This window comes from Alosa sapidissima, chromosome 22 (genome assembly GCF_018492685.1).
Source record: "Alosa sapidissima isolate fAloSap1 chromosome 22, fAloSap1.pri, whole genome shotgun sequence".
NCBI lineage: Eukaryota > Metazoa > Chordata > Actinopteri > Clupeiformes > Clupeidae > Alosa > Alosa sapidissima.
The window spans coordinates 8,890,467-8,912,650 of NC_055978.1; the positions used below are offsets into that span (position 1 = coordinate 8,890,467).

At 40.4% G+C, this 22,184-nt stretch overlaps 1 long non-coding RNA gene across 1 annotated transcript in view; it reads right to left on the minus strand.

Moving 5' to 3' along the window:
• Window positions 1-9,873: 9,873 nt before the first annotated feature.
• The window catches only part of LOC121697146, a 33,935-nt gene continuing 21,624 nt past the window's right edge, over window positions 9,874-22,184 (minus strand). Inside the window, exons 3-4 of the long non-coding RNA XR_006026390.1 lie at window positions 10,578-10,671; window positions 9,874-10,134 (exon numbers count right to left, since the gene is read on the minus strand). This is a non-coding gene — a long non-coding RNA (uncharacterized LOC121697146). The remainder of the gene's footprint in view (window positions 10,135-10,577; window positions 10,672-22,184) is intronic.

Here is a 22,184-nt window from a genome sequence, read left to right on the forward strand (position 1 = left end):
GGCTTTAAAATCCGCTCCTGGCTCTGCGCGGGCTTAATTTGCGGACGGCCGTGGCTGTTAAGTCCATGAGTGCTATTCAGAGGGCTTAGGGTAAAGCCAAACTTTGCCTTATTACCTCGACCTGCTGTCTTGGATGCCACGGTACCTCACTAGAGAGCGGCACATCTCATCCCCAATCACCGCTGCCCGTGCATCCTAGTATGTTCCATCCAGGACCAGGGCACATTTTCAGAAGAGGCCTATGCATTTTAAATCACGTAGGCAATAGCCTACTCAAGATTAGTTTGACTTTTGTCCTGAACCGAGTTTTGGAGGGCCTGTGGACCATTGTTGACACAAGCCTTTGTTTAAAACGGCCACAACAAATAGAAAAGCTGAGTTAAGCGAAAGTTGACGATGATGAAAGCGCTGGTATGCGTGGAGTCAAGTTACATGGCAGACCTTTCAGTTAGAGTATCCAGTGTGACCATGACCCTTGAACTACAGTGAACCACGAACACACTTTCTCACACCCCGTCCGGCTGTATCGCCCGACAGTATATCCAATTACCCCGCAATTGAGTGCCAGTAGTATACCCCATCTGTGTTGTTAAATATGGATGAACGTTGCACAAAGCACTGTTTCCGAGAAAATCATGAGCTGTTCCAGGAGAAGGAACAATTAAGTAACACAATCATTCATTAAACCTCAATAAATGCAAAGACTACTCGCATTATTTGCACTTCATTTCGTTCATTAGAGAACTAGAGGCTCCGCTGGTTACACTACGTAGTGTCACCACCGAGTTGGCACACATACGGGGAAGTAAAAAATAGCAAAAGGCGCACAGCCTAAATAGCCGTAAAGAGCTCACCCACACAGCTTTGCAGCTGTTCCCGATTTGGTTCATTTCCCCCTGGAAACGAGGATGCAAAATATGCCCTTTTCCGGATTTGGCCCGTTAAATCGCACTTGATCAGGCAATTCATTTTCCTGTAACGATCCATTGCCAATGTAGCGCTTTGCGCCCGCAGGTATAGGCTATATGGAGATGTTTTTTATGTACTGTAATTAACTGTGGGATTGTTAAATAAAGCATATGTAAATTAAAAACAGCTCACGAATGAGAGCCTAAACACAACAGGAAAACAGCTTAGGCCTAGACCTACTACAAATCATTGTCTACCTGTCATCACCAGTGGCCTTACTGTAGCCTAATTGGAGCTGATGGTGATGATGAAGAAGATGATAGTGATGATACATTGATAAGTAAAGTAGGCTGTATAAAGAGTTTTCAAAGATTACTTAGTATTTCACTCTATGCCTCAACCTAACTGAAAGTAGGGTAGACATAATACCATTTTGGATATACAAAAAGTCTCACGATTATAGAAATAAGAGGCTCTTAGAACAGGTGCATTACTGTCAGTGGCTAATAGGATTATACCGCATATGGCTGCTTGCACTTACGTCTTGTGGACCGTTGATTAGATTCAACTTTATTGTCATTGTGCAGAGTAGACCTACAAGTACAGAGACAACGAAATGCAGTTTGTATCTAACCAGAAGTGCAAAAAAGCAGAAAAGTGCAATGTCTTCAAATCTTCAACTCAACACTTCAAAGACCAAGGAGATGGTGGTGGATTTCCGCAGGTCTAAGCCCACTCTGCTACCAGTCCCCATTGATGGAGTCAATGTGGAGGTGGTAAGCACCTAAGTATCTGGGTCTCCACTTGGACAATAAACTGCACTGGTCAGCCAACACTGATGCACTCTACAAGAAAGGGCAGAGCAGGCTGTACTTCCTGAGGAGGCTGCGCTCCTTCAATGTGTGCAGCAAGCTCCTCAGGATGTTCTACCAGTCTGTTGTTGCCAGCGTCCTCTTCTATGCTGGGGAGGAAGCACAAAGAAGAAGGATGCGGGGCGAATTGACAGGCTGGTAAGGAAAGCTGGCCCTGTAGTGGGAGCTGAACTGGAGTGCATCACTTCAATATCTGACAAAAGGACCCTGAACAAACTGATCAACATCTTGGACAATGAGTGTCGCCCACTCCACAGCACTATTGTTAAGCAGAAGAGCCTGATCAGCTGGAGACTTCGCTCACTGCCTTGCACAACAGACTGCACACTGTAAAAAAATATTTTGAGGTGTTGTAAATGTGATGTAGTTGTATGTGTATATTATACACAGGGTGCGATTTGTAGGGGGGGATGGGTGGGATTTCCCCCCCTCTGGTCTTGATATCCTCCCCTCTGCTTAATTATTTTCATCTGCCGGGGGGGACAACATTTATCCCCCTCTGCCCCTCATATTTAGATTAATGCTACTTCATATAAGTAAAGCGCTGCAACGTGAGAACAGTCTAGTAGGCTAGCCTACATAATAATGATCTGACATCAGAAACGCACCGTCACCGTCAGCACTCATGCTGCTGACACAGTGGCTGCGTGATAACTTAATTTGGCCTTGATCGTGCAGGACATTTCAGAATGTCGACTGTGTAATCCATCATAAATGGCTAGTTTCAATGGAAAAGTTAGCTGGACAAATGGAAGAAAACGAGAAGGATTCAGTGAAGCATATCGTCATATTTTAGAACCTTCAAAATTAGAAAACTGATGCAACTGAGATGGACAACTCCACGTATAGAACGTAGGCCTATTGTCCGAAGGAACTTACATTAAATGAGGAGATATTAGCTGAATGTCACAAAAAGTGTTACAGAAATTGCTTGGCATCGCTTATTCAATGGCTCTCTACCGAAACACCTGTAGTTTGCGGAGGACGAACGAGAAAGCACTCCTTTGATAAATCAGCCAGTAGGCTAGGCCTAGTAGACAAATAACTTTCAGAAATAATCTGTACTACAAAAACGAATGTTGGTGGGTATTTAAACTATCTAGCGGGTGTTTTAACAGCTGCAAGAAATAGAAGCTTCATGGTCTTTATGTTCTGGTTCGTAAATTATTTTCATAAAACTTCAAGTTGCCCTATAACTTTACTCTCCAAACTTCACTGCACTGTAGCCAATTAACTGACAGTATAGTAGGCTTATTTTCTGCAGGCTACAATAAACACTTTTATTTTTTCAACTTTTGCAATATTACGCACTTGTCTACTGAACGCAAATCAGCAGGAGAGAGAATGCACGTAGCCTACAGTACTTGAAGCAGTGGAAGTAATGGTTCTGGTGCTACAGAGGTTGATAGTTTAATATAGTACAATCCACAAAATCTCAACCATTGACTGTATAAAAAGTAATCAACACCTCAGTGACACACAAATGATGACCATAACGCTAACTTACTGCTCTGCAATTAAGTTGGACAAACACATTGGAGCTTCATGAGTAGGAGATTAATGTGCAATACCACGTTGAAGTTTAACTTGTTTAGAAAGTTTATTTCAGCTCAGTTTTATGCAAGATACAAACATGAAAAATAGAATAGGCCTACCATTTGTCATATGACCAAAAATAAAAGAAAACTGTGACAAGGTATCCTTGGTCTGTTGAGGTAACATGATTTAACCATGCCTGCGCTTGAAATGTATCGACACATTAGGTCCTTGAATTTCAGAATATTGGGTCTGGAAAGTCCTTGAAAGGTCCTTGAATTTGATCTTAACCAAGGTGTGGGAACCCTGATGACATCATAGAAGAGCTTTATTTCATTACTTCCACTGCTTCAGGCCCAGTTATTAAAGAGATTTTACTAACCAATTTGCAAAAGCATGGATGCACTATTGATGATTCTGTGGTTTCAGAACTGGTGACAAATATTTGCCAGCAAAACCCTGTGAGTTCAGCTTTGGCCGCAGATGGGCCATTAAGCACATCCTACAAAAGAAGCATCTTCTTGAAGGAACACTTTTCTATCATAGAACCTGTTGAATACATTCTTGATGATCAGGAGCACAAAACCTTTCAGTATGTGCCAGTTTTGCCTGTGCTTTCTCTACTTTTGGACAAAAAAGACATCCAAGATAAGCTCAGTTACTCAGTTATCTTGCCATATGTAAGTTGTTCAGTTATCTTAAGGTTTGGCACTAAACTTACTTGGACTTGGAATACCCATTGTTGTGCCATGGATAGTGGAGTATTTCCTTTGTTAATGTAATGTTGTTGTGTTGTGTTTTGCTTTAATCAAGGAGAATGACCGAAGCAGCCAATCTCAAACCATGAAGGTCCTTCTGGTCTACTCTCAAGATGATCCAGTGGATCCAGTGGATGTGGCACTTGTAATCGATGGCACTGAAGTGCTCACTAAACTTGAAAACAAAACAAAGGCATGTATACTGCTGATGGGAGTGATATATGCTTTGAATCTTGAGTACCCAAACTGAAGAATACCTTCGATGCTTTTCAGAAGATATTCCTTGAGCTTGAGCCAAAAAGGCTTCTAAATAAGGTGCAAACACTTAGAAACAAATTGCTGACTTAGGAAAATGGATTCGGATACTTCTTTCAGTTCATGGTGTTGCAATAAATAATAAAACCAGTTGTTATGTAAATTGTGTGGTGTCATTATTACACTATTGAAATGTGTTGTATAAATTAACGTTGAAAAAATTCAAAGCATGTTAGGTTTGAGAACAGGAAAAGATGAGTAGATAAGACATAATTTTTAAGGGATTCATTTACATTCAGAAGGCTAGAAAAATATATGTAAAAAATCCTAGTAAGCTTTACGTAATATATTATAGTAAAAGATACTTGGACAATCTGTGTAATCAAAGGTAAACATTTACCTAAAAAAAAGTATGTAAAAATTGTGAAGTCTTTGTAAGCTTTACGTAATATATTATAGTAAAGGACATTTGGAAAATCTGTGTAATCAAAGGTAAAGATTTACCTAAAAAAAGTAAGTGGAAATTGCTGCCACAATTCTTTTGCGTAAATAGGATCAGTTATTTTTTACAGTGGAGGAAGTCATTTGTCCCCAGGGCCATTGAACTGGTCAATGCTTCACTTAAGGGAAGAGGAGCGATAGACTTCTCTGCATAGTCTGTCTGCCTCTTCACCCCCTCCATGTTTGGATGCTGTCTGTCCACTAGTCACTTTTTACCACTGTCTTTCTGCCTCACTGTTTGCGTGCTATATTAGCACATCAGCACATATGCATAACCCCTCCCTCCATGCCACACCGAACTGTGGCCACACTTATACCTTTTCTTAAAATAGTTATATATATAGATATATAGATATATAGACTTTATTCTTGCACTGTTGGACTCATTTGCACTATCACCATGACCACTATCACCATTGCACTATCACCGTGACACTTACTCACACAGAGCACCTTACCTTACCTTACTATGCACAGAGAATCACAGGCTGATGCTCATCTCAGTCACTGCAAGCGCCTCTTGATTGATTAATCACCACTATGTGGATACTGTTTTAAGAATTGATTTAGATTAAGTGTTAGTTAGTATAATTTGTATTTTAGTATATTTAGTATATTCTTTATCTTCTACTGTCCTTATTGCTTAGTTGTGTTTTTATATTTACTATATATATATATATATATATATATATATATATATATATATACTATATATATATTTATATATACTTTTAATTACTTTTTCTGCTGTTAGTGAATGTGTGTGTGTTGTCTGTATGCTACTGAGACCTTGAATTTCCCCTGGGGATCAATAAAGTATCTATCTATCTATCTGAACAGTATAAATTGCAGTACAATATGGCTATGTATAACAGTGTGTACATTTTATAAATATAAATAGAATACTGTGGATGGAATGGAATAGTGCAATTATCTGGGGGGAGGTGGCTGTTGAGGGGCAACATTTTTTTTATTTTGAAGATGTAGACTTTTCCACTTATTGGCTTAATTTCTCTCAGCTGCTTATATTCAGGAACCGAGTAGGGCTATTCCATATCTTCGGAATAAATGAAACATCTGATACATTGCGCCCTCGGGTGGTAACTCAACCACAAACCACGGTCTTACTAACAGATGACTCACATGACCAAGTACAGTAAATGACTGCTCTGCGCCCTCCTATGGCTCGGTAGCGCAATTATATTGGTGAGTGCAGTGCGATGTTCAACCACTAGAGGGCATAGCAAGATCATACATACGGCTCTGATACAGGGCTGATAAGTCCACAGCAAAACCAGGCCAAGGTAGTCAAGAGCCATGACTGTCCGGACCATTTGAAATGCAATGATTAAACATTACTATCTGATTGGTGTTTTTTCCCTGGTTGGCTAGTATAGTATAGTATAGTGTAGTTGGCTATAGGCTCATAGCCTATAATAGTAAGGCAGGTCATTGTTCAACGTAAAAAGTTGAATTAAAAAGCATATCAGCAGTTTCAAAGAGCTTTACAGACCATTTGTAATATACTCATAATCCATGTTTATAAATGCAGTATTTTTGCTGTCATGCTCTCTCACTACAAGTTATCGGAAAAATATTGAACCATGCTTTCAAATACTCAAAGCAAATACATCAAACATTTGCCAATTTCTCAATGACATTTGTCAGACAGACAGTAGTATCCTCCCCTACTTCAAACACTTCCTTATCCCCTATGGCGTTCCTTTCTGATGATGCAACACCAAAACAGACCCCCGCCCCCATCCATGAATGTTTGCATCACATAGATCTGAGTGGCTCCACTGAAGGCGGGCTTTGTGTAGTTCACTTCGGGACGTTCGCCAGAGTGAAGCCAAGCTGTGTTGTTTTGGAACGGGAAACACACATACACTCTTTCATACAGAGTTTTTTTTTTCAGGTCTTCATGGTCAGCTGTTTTCCTTTACCAACACACTTCCCGCAATTCATCCAGGTAATAAAAACAGTAAATGTAGAAGCAAGGAAGCAGCTAGACATAGGAGCTCCTGATAACCCCCCACCCCAGTCTAAATCCTAAAAACTTTTACTTCCTGTTGGGCCTGTGGGGCCTCATGGCCCTTTGAATTCACTCTCTTCCCTCCTTTACTTCTTTCTTCCTCTACCATAGTATTGACTGATTCAGTAGTAATTCCTAGCTGAGGTCCTTATTCTGTAAGTCACTTTGGATAAAAGCTAGATACACCCATGAAATCCTCCATGATGTCCATTTTTGTCCCTGAGTTAAAGCCTTACTTTTGCTTCAGCGGAAGGGGTGTAAATGCATTTGTCTGTCTCTGTAAAGGTTCACAATCGTTTTCAGCTGTTCTGTACAGGACATGTAAATTAATGTTGATGTTTGCCTGAAAATGTAGGCCTACAGCCAGAGGTGGGCGAAGTACACAATTCCTTAACTTAAGTGAAAGTATAGCTACAACTTGTCAAATATTTCAATACAATACAAGCTGAAGTTGTTAAGTAAGATTTTTATTTAAGTTGAGATACAGAAGTACTTGCTTTTAAAAATACTTAAGTATTCAAAAGTACAAGTATCTTTCCTATTTAATGTATTGCAATGTTATGTTTATTTGGTCAGTAATAGGGTATACATCCTTTGGTCGGTCAAAGGAAAACATTTTTATCTATTTTCTTAACTTTGCAACTGTTCAAATAGATGCAATAATACACTTTAAATCATTAGTCATTCTCTGTTCACAAATCTAAAACATTTTCACAGCCAGATACAAAACCAGATAACTTTATGAGTAGCTTTTTTATCGTTTAGTGATGTAGGCTAAAGAGCTATATGGTGATTGTCTAATTTCATTTGAACTTCACAATGGCCATGGAGGATAGTATCACCAGACCAGTTTTCAAATCTCAAATCTGTTGCTAACAGGTTGGTCTGGGTTCTCCCAGGCTACATGGAGGATGTTCTGATGAAGAATCTGCTGTCGGCATCATTAATACAGCCAAGTTGAAATTGAACTATTGAAAAAATGAACTTCTAGATGGATTATCGCATTATTGCATTTAAAGAATCACTTCAAATGTGCTTAAAAGTAACAAGTACTTAATGCTCATATTTCAAATGGAGTCAAAAGTACAGTATTTGTCTTTTCAAATGTAGTAGAGTAAAAGTCACAAGTTTCCAAAAATATTGATACTCAAGTAAAGTACAGATACTCAAAAATCACACTTAAAGGGACACCAGGCAACGTTTTTGTGTTAATTAATCATCTTCGTAAGTCGGTATATGGTTAAATGACTCATTATGGGGCGAATGAAGGCTCTCTCGCCCGCCCCTACTGCCTGTAGGAAGAATATCCCACTTGCAAGTTCGGTGTATCCTACCCGCCGACCGAAGCAGGATCAGTTTACAGCACAGAGGCAGGCTAAAGAAACGCTAGAGATTGTTGCAAACGTGTGTATAATGGCAGAGCCGGCGAAGAAGCAGCGAAAACCCTTGACGGAAAACACAAAGAAAAGGAAAAGAGCTTCAGATCGAGCAAGGGGGAGTTTTGTAGAGAAAAAGCATCAGGCTTGCCTGGTGTCCCTTTAAGTAGCAATCAAGTAAATGTACTTAGTTACTGTCCACCCCTGCCTACAACTGACCAATAACATCCTTTTCCAGAACAAAGTCAAGCATAAGTAATAGTTTATTTGAAACTATTATTTTTAGCCAATGTAGTGTTTATACAGAGTAAGTCACTTTGGACAAAAGTGTCTGCCAAATACCACAACCATAACCTTTAACAGTGCTTATAATAGTATTGAACAGAGAGTGGGCCCGAGTTCGGCGGTGATATAGGTAGCGGGAAGCTATATCAAGGCAGGGAATCTGAAATGGATAAGACCTCTCTGGTGAAGTGAAACCGAATACATCAATCACATAGCCTGGAAAGTCCAGACCCTGGTAATCTAGAAAGATTAAGGGTCTGGCCACGAACAATGTAATGGCCCAACTCGAGGGGCGGCAACAAGCATGCATTTGAAAATCTCACTGCACGCACTAGACCAATTTACTCTGAAGGATATCGGATAACACTATGACCAATAATTACTGTCCTCCAACGTTGCAGCGCTGTCTTCATCAGTTTAGCTGGTTCCCCGGGATGCAAGGGGTAAAAGTAACGTGCATCATTGCTCATTGCCAGAGTGTCTCGCAGAGAGAATTCCATTGTGCTCTCGCGAGAACTCTGGATTTCCAGGGTACCAATCACATGCAACCAGTGTTAAATTCTGATATATCTGCCATTCAAAAGTTTGGGGTCACTTAGAAATTTCCATTCCACTCTATTACCACACAGTAAATCGGCCAGTGTTAATTTTACTCTACGGGTGTTAATTTTAACACTATTCCAGAGTTTATATAATCCTCACTCATCATTGTTAAAATAACACTTGCCATAGTGTTGCCATATTAACACTAGCTTAGTGTTTCATAATTAACTCCATCAGAGTTAAAATGAACTCTATTGGAGTTTATCATTAACTCCCATCAGTGATTCATAATTAACTCTTATCAGAGTTTCAAAATTAACTCTATTGGAGTAATTAATTAATTAGTTTCTACAGCCATATGCTTATCAAAATAAACATATTAAACAAACCACAACAAATTAATTACTTTTCTTTTTTATTAACATTTGCCATGATATGGCTCAAATAAATGTGCAGAGGTACAATATATATGTCAAAGTTTGGTCCATAAGCATTTTGTTGAGCAGAGGCCTTATTGGTTTTTTGATGCACCCTCTAAAAAGTGTAACTCCAGAGTACAAACAAGAAAGCTAAGGGGGCAGCTAGAACGTCAAAAAACAAACGCTATTTAATACCACTGATAGTGCTCAAAATATAATTACACTTCTGTGGTTGTGTGGTGAGGGTCTCTACAGACAAACAGAAGTATTGTAAACTTGGAAAGTGTAGAGAGGTTATACAGTAAGACCTGTATCTGAAGGAAGCAAATTGCTTGGCTTCGTGTTCCAGTAGCATGAAATCAGTGGGATTTCGATCTTGCAGCACTGGATCTGCAAGCAGATCTGACTGAATCTAATAAACATACTTTACGTTCAGCCAGATCTGTGCAGAGCTGCAAGATTGAATGTGCCCACTGATTTGACACTACCGGAAAACGAAGCCAGGCTTCTGCATTTTGGAGACTAGACAGACAAGGATTTCTCCTAGTGATATTTTAATTTTAAATGCTCACCTGTTTGGCCTTTTTCTGCTGAATCTCCTATGGCAGAGGTGTTATCTTCTTTTGCACCAGTGGATTGATGTGCCTTGTTTGAAGAACAAGAAAAAAAAAATTGTATTCTTAAAGGGCTGCTTTAAGAAATTCGGTCTCTGATTTTATTTCACTTAATTCAACTAAAGGGTGACAAAATCTTTTTTTTTTTAACCTTACCCACTTTATTTGGCGTCAACAACGCGTTTCGCAATTTACTTCATCAGGTTTGAACATGAACCTGATGAAGCAAATTGCGAAACGCATTGTTCACACCAAATAAAGTCAACAAAATATACCCTCCAGTGTGCGATTTATACTAGTTTAACTAGAGTTACTAGAGTTAACTCCAGCTAGGATACAAAGTGTGTGTGTAAAATCGTTAAGAAACATGCCTACGGTCAGACTGATTCATAGTCTAACCAAGCGTTGCAATATGGCCGGCGAGTGGATGGACTTGCCTAAAAGGACTTTGGCTAAACTCACATAAAACCTCACCTTCTCGAATGAAACTTTCAACAGAAAAACCAGGCTGCAGTTTGAGGTAATTTTTTCTCCATGGTACTGGCCATTGATGAGCATGTTGCTGACCCTGTTAAAACAAAGAAAATGACTACATCAATACAAGAACTACAATAATTTGTCTATCAGTAGTATATCAACTAACCAGCAAAGGACTTCTAAACTTAATTCTGACATTATTGATCACAGGTTACCAAATGTTTCAACCGCAAGTGTTTTTGTCTTAAAATATGTTCATATAATCCCTACTTTTTAAGCAACATGACTGGTAATAACTTAAATCATTTCATTAGGCAGTAAACTCGTCTACATATTACCATATCCATAAAAAAATGCTCATAATTTCAGAGAATTAACATTTCTTACTCTGCTCAGCTGTAACGTTAGCTGCTATGCCTGATGGACTGAATATCCTTATGCACGTGCTTGCAAGCTAGTATTGAACCACACTTTCTACAAATATCTAAAATTAGTATCAGCTAGCTAACTTCTATACTCTTTGGCTTACCTGCACCCTTAAGTTAGGAAACAAATAAATTGATCTAACCCAAATAAAGCCAACAGACTCTTAATTAATACCAGTGCCATACAGAGAATGGAGACTGCACCGAACCAATAAGGCTAACGGTTACCTTAAGTTACACCTCTGTTTGCTACAAATGCCTAACAGTTAAAACGAAGGCCAGCTAATGTTAGCTAGCAGCAATTTTTTTTATAACCAACCAAATAGTGTTCAGTTCAACCAAACGTCAATGAGTCGACAGTAGGGTTGCCACCTGTGTCTGACATAAATCCTGGACATTTTGACCATCCAATCGACCTTTTTGTTTGTAAGCAACGGTGCCTTTCGCACATCTAACCCAAGATAAAAACCGTCATTCTAAGCGTCAATTGTATAGCTAAAATTAGTAAGAATGACAATTTCTAGTTATTTGTTTAGTTAATTGCTTAATTTAATAGCAGACCTTTATTATTTTGTTATATTTTCAACAGTTTTTAGTTGTGGACACCTGGGGGCAGTATTGAGAAAAAAGGGGGAATACATAATTAGGTTCTGCTTTTTTGCTTATGTGGAATAAACTTTCCTTTCTCTCTCTCCTTGTCCCACACACTCTCCGTCTCCACCTTACCATTTCTAATGAACCTCCACGGTGTGTGCCCCCACCACCACCACCCTTAACCACCCTTATGCTACGTCATTTTTGTAGAGCCATGTTATGCTACGTCATTTTTGTAGAGCCAATAAGGCTGTGCATACGTTTATGGACATAGGCACGCTTCAATTAAACTGAAATACACATTTTGCGCATCATGTACAAAAATCCGGGACATTCAGTGTCCAGGATTTTTATTTTTATTTTCCTGGACAGACCATGAAAATCCTGGACAATCAGGAAAATCCTGGACAGGTGGCAACCCTAGTCGACAAACTGTTATAATTAGTCAGTCAACAGATTAATTTGTGCCAGGTGAGCATTTGGCAGCACACTAACGTTAGATCAAAAAACAAGGACATTTCTAAGTGACTGGAAACTTTTGAACGGTACACTATTAAAACGAATGTGTTGTCCCTATCTGGACACAGAGATGTGTTAAAAAACAATGCAAGTTGGTTGTTTTCAACACAAGTTGTGTTGTTTTCAACACATTCGTTTTAAAAGTGTAGTGTATCTATCTTTTATTAATTAATTTCAGCCTGCGTTTGACTTCGCTGTTTCCACAGTATGGCAATACGCTGTAAAACTTGCACCCGTAGGCTAGTGTTAGCCAGAGGGAATCTGCAGTTTGTTCAATTCCTAGCCAACTGCACGATGATGGGGTGACAGAGGAGCTGTATCAAGGCCAAAGTTGACACCCAATCACCATGACAATGTAGCTTCTGTTCCATCTCGAGGGAACAGACGAAAGTAGCCATGGGGTTAAGAATCATAATCACGATAGACCACTATTTCATAATAGATCAAATTAAAATGAGATGCGACATGTGCCAAAATAAAAAAGGAAAGGAACAGATGTACTTGAGCATGGAGGGTGATTCAACGTGCTCAAACTCTGATGTGCTTCCCCGCGCCTCTCCTCTCACTGTTACAACACCAGCGGTTGCCACAGCAACACTGTAACACGTTAGTGTGTGACTGTCCTGACCGTTGTCTGGGTCACATGCTGAATTTCATTATCAGGTTATGATGTGTGTCTTTCTGCATGAATTAACCAGATGCCAGTAGACTATGGCAAGAGGACAGAGACATTTATCATGGTGAAGAATCTACACAAGGGTCAGCTCTTTGCTGTGCCTTACTAAATAATTCAAAAATGAAATGATAAAGTAACAATTCCACAGTAGGCCTATCAGCATTATCATATACCAGCTTTACCCAGCAGGCCTCAGGAGGAGCACCTCACACTCTTACAAACTAATGTGTTGTCCCTATCTGGACACAGAGATGTGTTAAACAAGTTGTGGGGTTTTCAATACATTTTGTGTAACAAATAAAAATAGGAAACAACACTTGTGTTGTCCCTATCTGGACACAGAGATGTGTTAAAACAATACAAGTGCACCACCACCACCACCACAGACACACACACACACACACACACACACACACACACACACACACACAGCATTGCTCTAGGTTCGGCAACCCTGGGTCATGAACCCTACTTCCACATATCCTGTCAGTGATATCATTCGGCTCTACAAGATCGCAAGAACAAACTTCTCGTTCCTCATTTCCGAGTGCTAGTGGGACTGGCATGATAAGCGCAACATAGCTCATGGAGGAAGTTTGTATTTTTAAATTCATTTACATTTACATTTAGAGAGTTTCTTCTGCACACCAGAAACTCGAAGCCCTTACAAGGACATGGGCACAAAAAACAAAACAAAAAATGCTACATATATCTGGTGTGCACAAGAAACGTTTTCATGTGCACCAGAAAGATGTGTGTGTGCACAAGAAACAAAATGTTACCCATGTCCCCTTTGGGTGCACAGCACAAAGGAGAGTAGAGTTTTCTTCATGTCATCTGCTATGTTTAATACACACAGAGGCACACAGACATAGACACACAGACAGACAGAGAGAGAGAGAGAGAGAGAGAAAAAAAAATATTGTGTGCATATAGTGATTATTATCTTGCCTCCACATACAACAGTTGTGGTCAACTGTATCTGTGTCAACTGCATGTATGTAGTCAACTGAAAACATCCATTTTATGTCTATACACAGCTGTGGATTCTGTAGTGAGGATTGTGACACCTTGTTATTGTTATCCAATGTGGTTGACCCTGGCTTTACACCCTAATACACAGACTGAGCCAAAGACAGCATGGCACATGCTTGGGCCTCTCTTTTGAAATCGACCTCTTGTATTGTAAAAGAGAAGGGTACCATAGGTGACCGCTGTGTCCACTCGGCTGTGTCCACTCACTCACACAGGCACGTCCACTGCAGCAACAGGCCACATAGAGGAGCCTATCTGAAGCGGTCAACCTCCACAAAACACTGGAGAAAGGCATGCAAACAATGGGATATGAGGGAGGGGAGGGCGCCTGAGGGAAAACATTTGTGTGTGTATGTGTGTGTGTGTGTGTGTGTGTCTGTGTGTGTGTGTGTCTCTGTGTGTGTGTGTGTGTGTGTGTGTATGTGTGTGCGTGTGTGTGTGTGTGTGTGTGTGTGCGTCTGTGTATGTGTGTGTGTGTGTGTTTGTGTGCATGTGTCTGTGTGTGTGTGTGTGTGTGTGTGTGTGTCGGGGAAGAAATCCAGAGTTCCGCTCCTCCCCAAACAACACGGCTGCTGGCAATCTGCATGATAGACAGGCCTGCAGGATGGCCTTTGTGCTTTACTTTACTTTCTCTCTTTCTGTCTCTCTTTCTTTTCATTTGTTTCGTTGTTTGCGATGTGGGTTTGTGATGTGCTGGCGAATTGAGATGGATGGCTGTCACAACAGAGGTGGGTGGGTGCAAGCGGCTGACTCGGGCCGTCAATAGGTTCCTTTATCTCTCCAGAAAACAGGCGCATCATTTCATCACCATTGTCTCTCTCCCTCTCTCTCTCCTTCTCCCTCTCTCCTTCTCCATTTCTCTCTCTCTCCCTCTCCTTCTCCTCTTCTCTCTCCCTCTTCTTCTACCCCTCTCTCTCTCTCTCTCTCCTGCTCTCTCTCCCTCTCCTCCCCCTCTCTCTCTCTGTCAGTCGTTACACCGTGTCTGTCTCTGTGTCTGCATCTGCAATTCACTGCTCTGACACCATTTAGCTCCAGGAGACGACACACACAGATAACAGGCTTTCAGTCCCAAGCTGCGCTGGACAACTCGGGAGGGAGGGGCAGTTTGTTTTTGTCAGGCCGAGACCAGCCGAGTGTGACTGACGGAGAACCACGACTGCTTACAGTAAGAGAACAGTGATTCATGTGGTGGTGATTCATGTTTGATTTTTGGGCTAACTGAATATCAGTCAACCAACCGTAACCATTACGGTTTCCCCATATACAACTTTGCCAAATAAAATATGTCACTGGGACAACACACTTTCACTTTTATCTCTGCTTTACCTATTTAGAAACAGACGCAATCTTTTTCATAGGTTCACATGCATTTCACACAACATCCATACACTCAAGGCAATAGCACAGTAGAGTACTAAAATGTAGTATAGCATAGTATAGTATAGTGTAGTGTAGTGTAGTATAGTGTAGTATAGTGTAGTGTAGTATAGTATAGTATAGTATAGTATAGTGTAGTGTAGTGTAGTGTAGTCAGTGTTGGGTCAGATTACTTTGAAATGTAATCCATTACTGAGTACAGACTACACACCATTTTTTGTAATCAGTAACGTAATCCATTGGATTACAAAAATAATTTAATGTAATCTGAATACTTCTGGATAACTTTTGGATTACTTTAAAGTAAAAAAACGAAAAATTAAATACATTGAATAAAAAAGACACTCAATCAAGATCATTTTGATGCTACACTGATATTTACGGAGAATAACATGTCTGACATTGCCAATGCACACCCAGAATGCCTTCTATTGCATTATGTAGGCCTAATGTTATTCTCACGGGTAGGAGCATTAGGAATTTGTATCAGTGTTACGTACAGCAGTCTCTGAGCATTCTTTAATATTCACGTGATCAACACAGTTGCGTACAGCTCACCTTTTTCAGTGAATGCAATGAATCATTTCCGGGTCAATAATGAAACCCTGAGTTGTCCTCTTTCTGCTGCACTTCATTTGGAAGACTGTCGACGGAAAACGACTGCGCTAGAGAACTAAGTATGGCGACATACCCTTTCTACATTGAACTTTGTAGAAAGGGTATGTCGCCAAACCCCGGGGGCGGGTTTGGCGTTTGTCCTCAAATAAAGTGGGGAAGAGTTTAAACAACTATAGCGACAACTTGTGGCAAAATGTGTTAGTGCAAACAGATGAAAAGTCAAGTAGACATGTTGAATTCACTTTTTCCTTTGTGTTTAGAATGTTAGCGTGAAAATTAAAGGACATTTTTTTTACTTTTGTAACGGTGCAATAATGTCCTTCGGAATACGTCGCAAGAAGAAACGAGAGACTGAACTAGCGTAGTTTGATAGCCATATATTCAATACTTATTACACAGAAGTATATATTTTCAGTTTCTGTGTTTACGGTGTGAAATGTTTGTTTAAATTGTATTACAGCGGCGTTGTACGCAACTGTGAGGGTACTTCGCGAACGTCAAGCCGAAATCTCTCACTCTGTCAAAATGGCAGAAAAAGCCGGCACAAAGCTCAAATAATCGGTCGAAGGACTGGCCACAATGTTCAGAGGTATGCGAATTTGGGTTTTTTTTGGAAGAAAAGACTCTCCTCTTTTGAATGAGGTATACAGGAAGTGTATTGATTACCGTCTTAAGACAATCGTCTTAAGAGAAGTGAAAAAGACTCCGCTCCACTAGGGGGCAGACTGTACGTAACACCGATACAAATTCCTACCCTTTTTGTCTTCAGAAGAAGTGATAGAGAAAAAAGTGTATTGAAAAGGCCCTTGACTCTATGTGTGTTTGCAAGTGTGTGTTGTGCCTAGGCCTAACCTGACTCTTGCCAGATGAATTTCGTTCCGCCTAGCTCCACTCACATCCATCTGGGATCGCTTCCGTTGAGAGTGATTTCGGCACCAGATTTTATGGTAGAGCCCATCAGGACGCAGGGCGGGAGTTTCATAGATGTGACACGTCAATAGATGACGGACAAGTGGCTTATCCAATCATATGCAAGGATTTTTGATAAGGCCCAGCCTTCTGAAACACCACTCCAATGGATCGATCCCAGGTGGATGAGTGGAGCTAGGCGGAACGAAATTCATCTGGCGAGAGTCAGGTTAGCCTAGGCCTACTTGATAGGTAAAATACTGACTATCACTATGTTTTCATGCAGCAAATAAATGGTTTCAAATCAGTGTATTTGGAATAAACTGAATATGCGTGTATCTTATAAACATCTTATTCTGATTGAAATAAACCGAAAAAGGCCAACAAGTGTTTCAATCATCCCGACCAGGCTGTAACTCCATGTATTTTAAGTAAATGTACAAATATCTGTGTTTAAACAATAATTTATGTAGGTGAGACATGGAAAAACAGTTTTAGAAAGATGAAAATATATTTGGGCCCACCAGGTCCCAGAGTTAAATTAACATTGGGGTACCAACGAGATCTACTAAAAGAGGGGACTACTACAACAGAGGGGTCTGGTGGCCAAAGACCAAAGGGGTTTCCTCGGCTCTGATGTATCATCCTGGGGGAGCTCCCCCCGGAAGAAACCTTTATATATTCTAACATTTTTATGCATCAATCTGGTGCACTTTGAAAAGGTGATTATTTTTATCTATGGATGGAAATATTTGTGCTGTAGCCTAAACTATTTTGCACTTCAGAATTTTAACCATGCACACACAGGTGGAATAGTTATGATGATACTGCAATAAGTTTACAACCACAAAGCATATGTGCTGAGTTTCACATGCCACAAGCGGTCTGCTATCTGCCAATCTGATTTTGCTATCTGGATATAAGAACCATGATAGTGGGGTAGGCTATTCTGTGGCTAAGCAATTTACAAAAATGTATGTACTGACACAAGTAGTTTATATTAAAATACATTATAATTCCGGCCCGAAGTTGGAGACCATGTAGAAATTTGTTGCAATTTCAAAACCGGATTACTCGGGAACCGCTTATTGTAGGCCTACAGAGGCATGCTTTCCTCGTATTCAGTAAGGTCTGCTGTTTATTGTGATATAGAGTTTGTGAAGAGTGTTTTAAGTGAAGAGTTTGTGAGATATTTCGCAGGGTGCGCAGAATGCAAATATGGTTAAATTTCATAACAACGTTAACCATTTATCACAGCAACCTGGCGCTAATATGATTGGAAAGCTTAGATTAGAAAGCTTAGAAAGTGTGATATCTATGTATTTGACCGACCGGGTTGACATTTCATGAAATCGGGGGTGTGTGGCATGAGAGAGTGTGACCCAGGGGCGTAGATTTGCGTGGGGACCAAAGGACGTGTCCACACCAATGTCAAATTACGACTGAAATGTCCCCACCAATATTCAGATTGAAATGGGGAAAAAAGCGCTTACATGCGCTACACAAAGAGTTAAATAGTTTCTCACTTCAGTGCTGCGGATCATCTCGTACAGATCTTGTAATGTGCAGTAGCCTATAAGGGTAAATCGCGCTGATTTGAAGTTACCTATAATAACTACCAGTGAGCCACAGTCTCCTGTGCAGCATGCAGCGCTTCAGCTTTACTTCACTAAGCATGAAGTGCGTCCAAATTCACCCATTCTTCTCTGTTAAACTCCTCGAGAAGTAGGCTACTCATCACACATGTGTCACATGAAAGAGATTTTTCTCAGCTTTTAAACGGTGCTAGCTAGCCACTGTTTGCTGTGATAAACAGTTCGCGAGAAAAATAACTTCAAGAGATTTAATAATTATTCTCTGCTCTCCACATCCATTTGTCTTGGTGGAATATCGTAGGCCTACACACTCTTCACACAACACGTGACTAACCATATATCAGAATAAACAGCAGACCTTACCGAACACAAAGGTGTAATGCATTCCCATGTATAGTTAGCTGTTCCAGAGTAATCCAGTTTTGAAATAAACTAAAGCAAAATTCAACATGGTCTTTCGGCTGCATTTCTTAAAACTAAGCTGTGCTTACATCGCCTAGATATCTGTAAATATTAGAATCAGAAAATATAGACAGCTCACGGTTAAGAGTTTGTCAATGTAGCCTTAATGATTTCTTTTCACAAAATGCTAAGCATGCATGTATTTAAGTTTCTTACAACTGAGCTGTGCTTAAATGAGCATGATTTCATAACAGACCAAATAGAAAATAAATGTTAAATATAGCCTACATATCTGTAGCCTACATATTAAAATCAGATTATGTAGGCTACACAGTGTAGTTAGATCAAGTTGGACAGTAGCACATTTTAATCATGGATAGTAGTTGGACAGTAGCACATTTTAATCATTTTAGTGGCTGGTGAAAGAGTTGAGTGTTTTTTGGGTTTTTTTGGGTAGTGGGTAGTGTTCCCACCAAAGCTCAGACCAAACCTACGCCCTTGGTGTGACCTGACCTGTGGTAAACATGTAGCACACAAATTGCATGTTTCTGTCTAAACCTCACTCCTGATCCGGGTCACGGCACCAATGCCTTGTGTTGATTTGCACGCTCAGCCATGCACTCGCCCCACAAACAGCAACACCTTGGATTCGGGAGTCGAGTGTGCTAACAATCGAGCTAAAAGCCCAGGCTGCTGCAACTAGCACATCTCTTAAGGCGTTGGGAAGGAAGCTAACATACACAACATAGGCCTACATGCACATATGTACCAGCTAGCTACAGTTACACAACTAATAAGCCTATAAGCAGACATTAGGGGGTGTCCTCATTTTGGCCAATTTGTCCTCACTTTACAGTATAGACAACTTGTCCTCCTTTTCAGAGTCTGGTTGGCGGTCACTAGTTCTGCTACAATATAGCACACATGTAGCCTCTACTTCCTCTTTTAAACACAAATTATGACTATCAACTGCTCATGTATTTCTGCACAGAACCACTCATATAAAGGGAAAAAAATAGGCGTTCATTTTATCCTCTAGCTGGGTCACGGTTGGTTGTGCTAAAAGGCAATAACCCCTTAAATTAGGACTTCTGGCAAGTTTTGTTCAAATAAATGACAGATTGAGACTTACAAATATAACCATCAACACATTTAAGGCATCTTGCTGTGAAAAAAGCGTAACCTGTGTTATTTGACTGAGGGGCCCTGTTTAGATATCAGGGTGAATAATATAACCTATGTTATATGATTGAGGGGCCCTATTAAGACATATCACATAACATAACCTATGTTATTTGGCTGAGGGGCCCTATTCCGATATCAGGGCTGGAGAACATTAGCCTCGTGAGACCATCCTGATCTCGCAAGCTTCAGGTTTCCACTCGCAGATCAGTCTGGCATCTTTCCGATAGAGAAAATTTGGAGCAGTTCACCAAACGAACGGCCAATCAGCATTGGTTTTGAGGCGGGTTTAGGTGTGACGCAACGAACAACATGACAGCATCCACAGATGAGATGAGCATAGCTATCGCGCAAGTTTTATTCAAATTATTAATTATTTTATTCAAAGTATTCCTGGGGAAGCTGTGAAGCTATGAGTGTCAGCCATGCAGCTGGGAGGAATGAACGACACAGACATCATTGACATCCTCCACGGCCGATTCCAGTTCATAATGGAGGAATATACTTTCTTCAGAAGTGTAGGGCCTACCTATGAAAACTTGGTGGGAATTGTCGTTGATTAGGTTCATGTCACATACAAATGGTAAGTTAAAAATGTTAACGTTTGTCAGGAGCGGAGTGGCAATCGGGACGATCGGGAGTTTTCCCGGTGGGCCAGCCGATAAGTCTGTGCGGTGCGGGCCGGCCCATAGCTTTTATCGCGGCCATGAGTCGTACGCGGCCATCGACCTGATAGATGCATTAAGAATTTTCCACGAAAATCTATCGTGGAAGTCTATTTACAGTAATGTAGGGGGATAAATGGCATGACCCTACAAACGATCAAGTTTGAGGAAAACTACAGGAGTTTTGACAGTCGACTGATTTGTGTGGTTGCTTGCTGTTTTACATATGGATGGAAGGCAGAGAGAAAGGTTAGCGGAGCTAAAGCATTGACGTTATTGAAACTAGCACAAGCTAGTCTTATGTTGATATGTAGCCTAGGCCTAGCCTAATGACTAATTAGTGGGCCACTCAGGCTGATAAATGGTTTGTGGAACTCGTTGAAACTGTCTATGTAAGCCTATATAGGCCTACTTTAATCGTTCTCGTACAAACCTATTCAAAGTGCCTGTTTTTTTACAATTATTTAATTACCTGTGTTATTAGGTTGACATTGTCGGTAGGCTAGGCCTTTTTTAAATTTATACAGGCAACTATTGGAGTGCTATGATCATCAGAATGCCGTCAGAGTGCCGTCAGAATTTTCACCAGAATCCGGTGGATTTTAGTGCCCCACTACGCCCCTAACGTTAGTTACGTTACCTAACTTAATTGTATGTTAAACAAAGGCATTAGAAGAACACTTCATTCATCTAACTGGTTGATTTGGCCCGTCGATAACAAACATAGGTGGTGATAGACAAATCCAATCAGCTAACCAGTATTTCCGCCCCTTCCCAAAAGTTCTCCAACGGAAATTTCCCAGATGGACATGCAGAGCAAATGTGAAGCATCCATCTGGCGGAGTCAGGTTAGGAGAACATAGTAGTGACTTCACGCAGACAGGGATCCCTGAACACTTGGGCCCCTGGGCCTGTTAGGCCTGTTCAGTAATCCATCCCTGCTCATAAATTTGCCTGTTTAGAACTATTGAACCGTTTTGGAATTTCTGGTGTGTGATATTCCATATGTAGCCTTATTCAAGTTTTAATAGCCTAAATGTTTGGGATCAAAAAGCTGATTTACAAAGTGATTCCATGCCCCCTTGTAAAAAGTATTTTGAGTATTTTCAAAATACAAAAATACAGTAGGCTATTTTGTAGTTCATTATGATAAACTAAAAAGAGGGTATTTGATATTTTATTTTAAAATAGGCTATTTTTGCCCATTACTGTATGTACTGAAACACATAAACAAAATGTAATCAAGTAATCTTCCACAATGTAATTATAATCTGATTACACATTTTTTATGTAATCTGGTCTGATTATAGTTACTTATTTTTTGTAATCTGTTACTACTACTGTAATCAGTTACTACCCTACCCTGAGTATAGTATAGTGTAGTGTAGTATAGTATATTGTAGTGTAGTGTAGTGTAGTGTAGTGCAGTGTAGTATATGCACATATTGCACACTGCCCTCTCCCCACATACACAGCACACTATCCCATCTCCCTTGTCATCCCCCCAACACACACACCAAGACCCCTGGCAGTTGGGTTAGCCCCTTGAGCCGTGGATCTGCCCAAGGTTTCTTCCTTGGTAAGGGAGTTTTTCCTTGCCCCTGTTG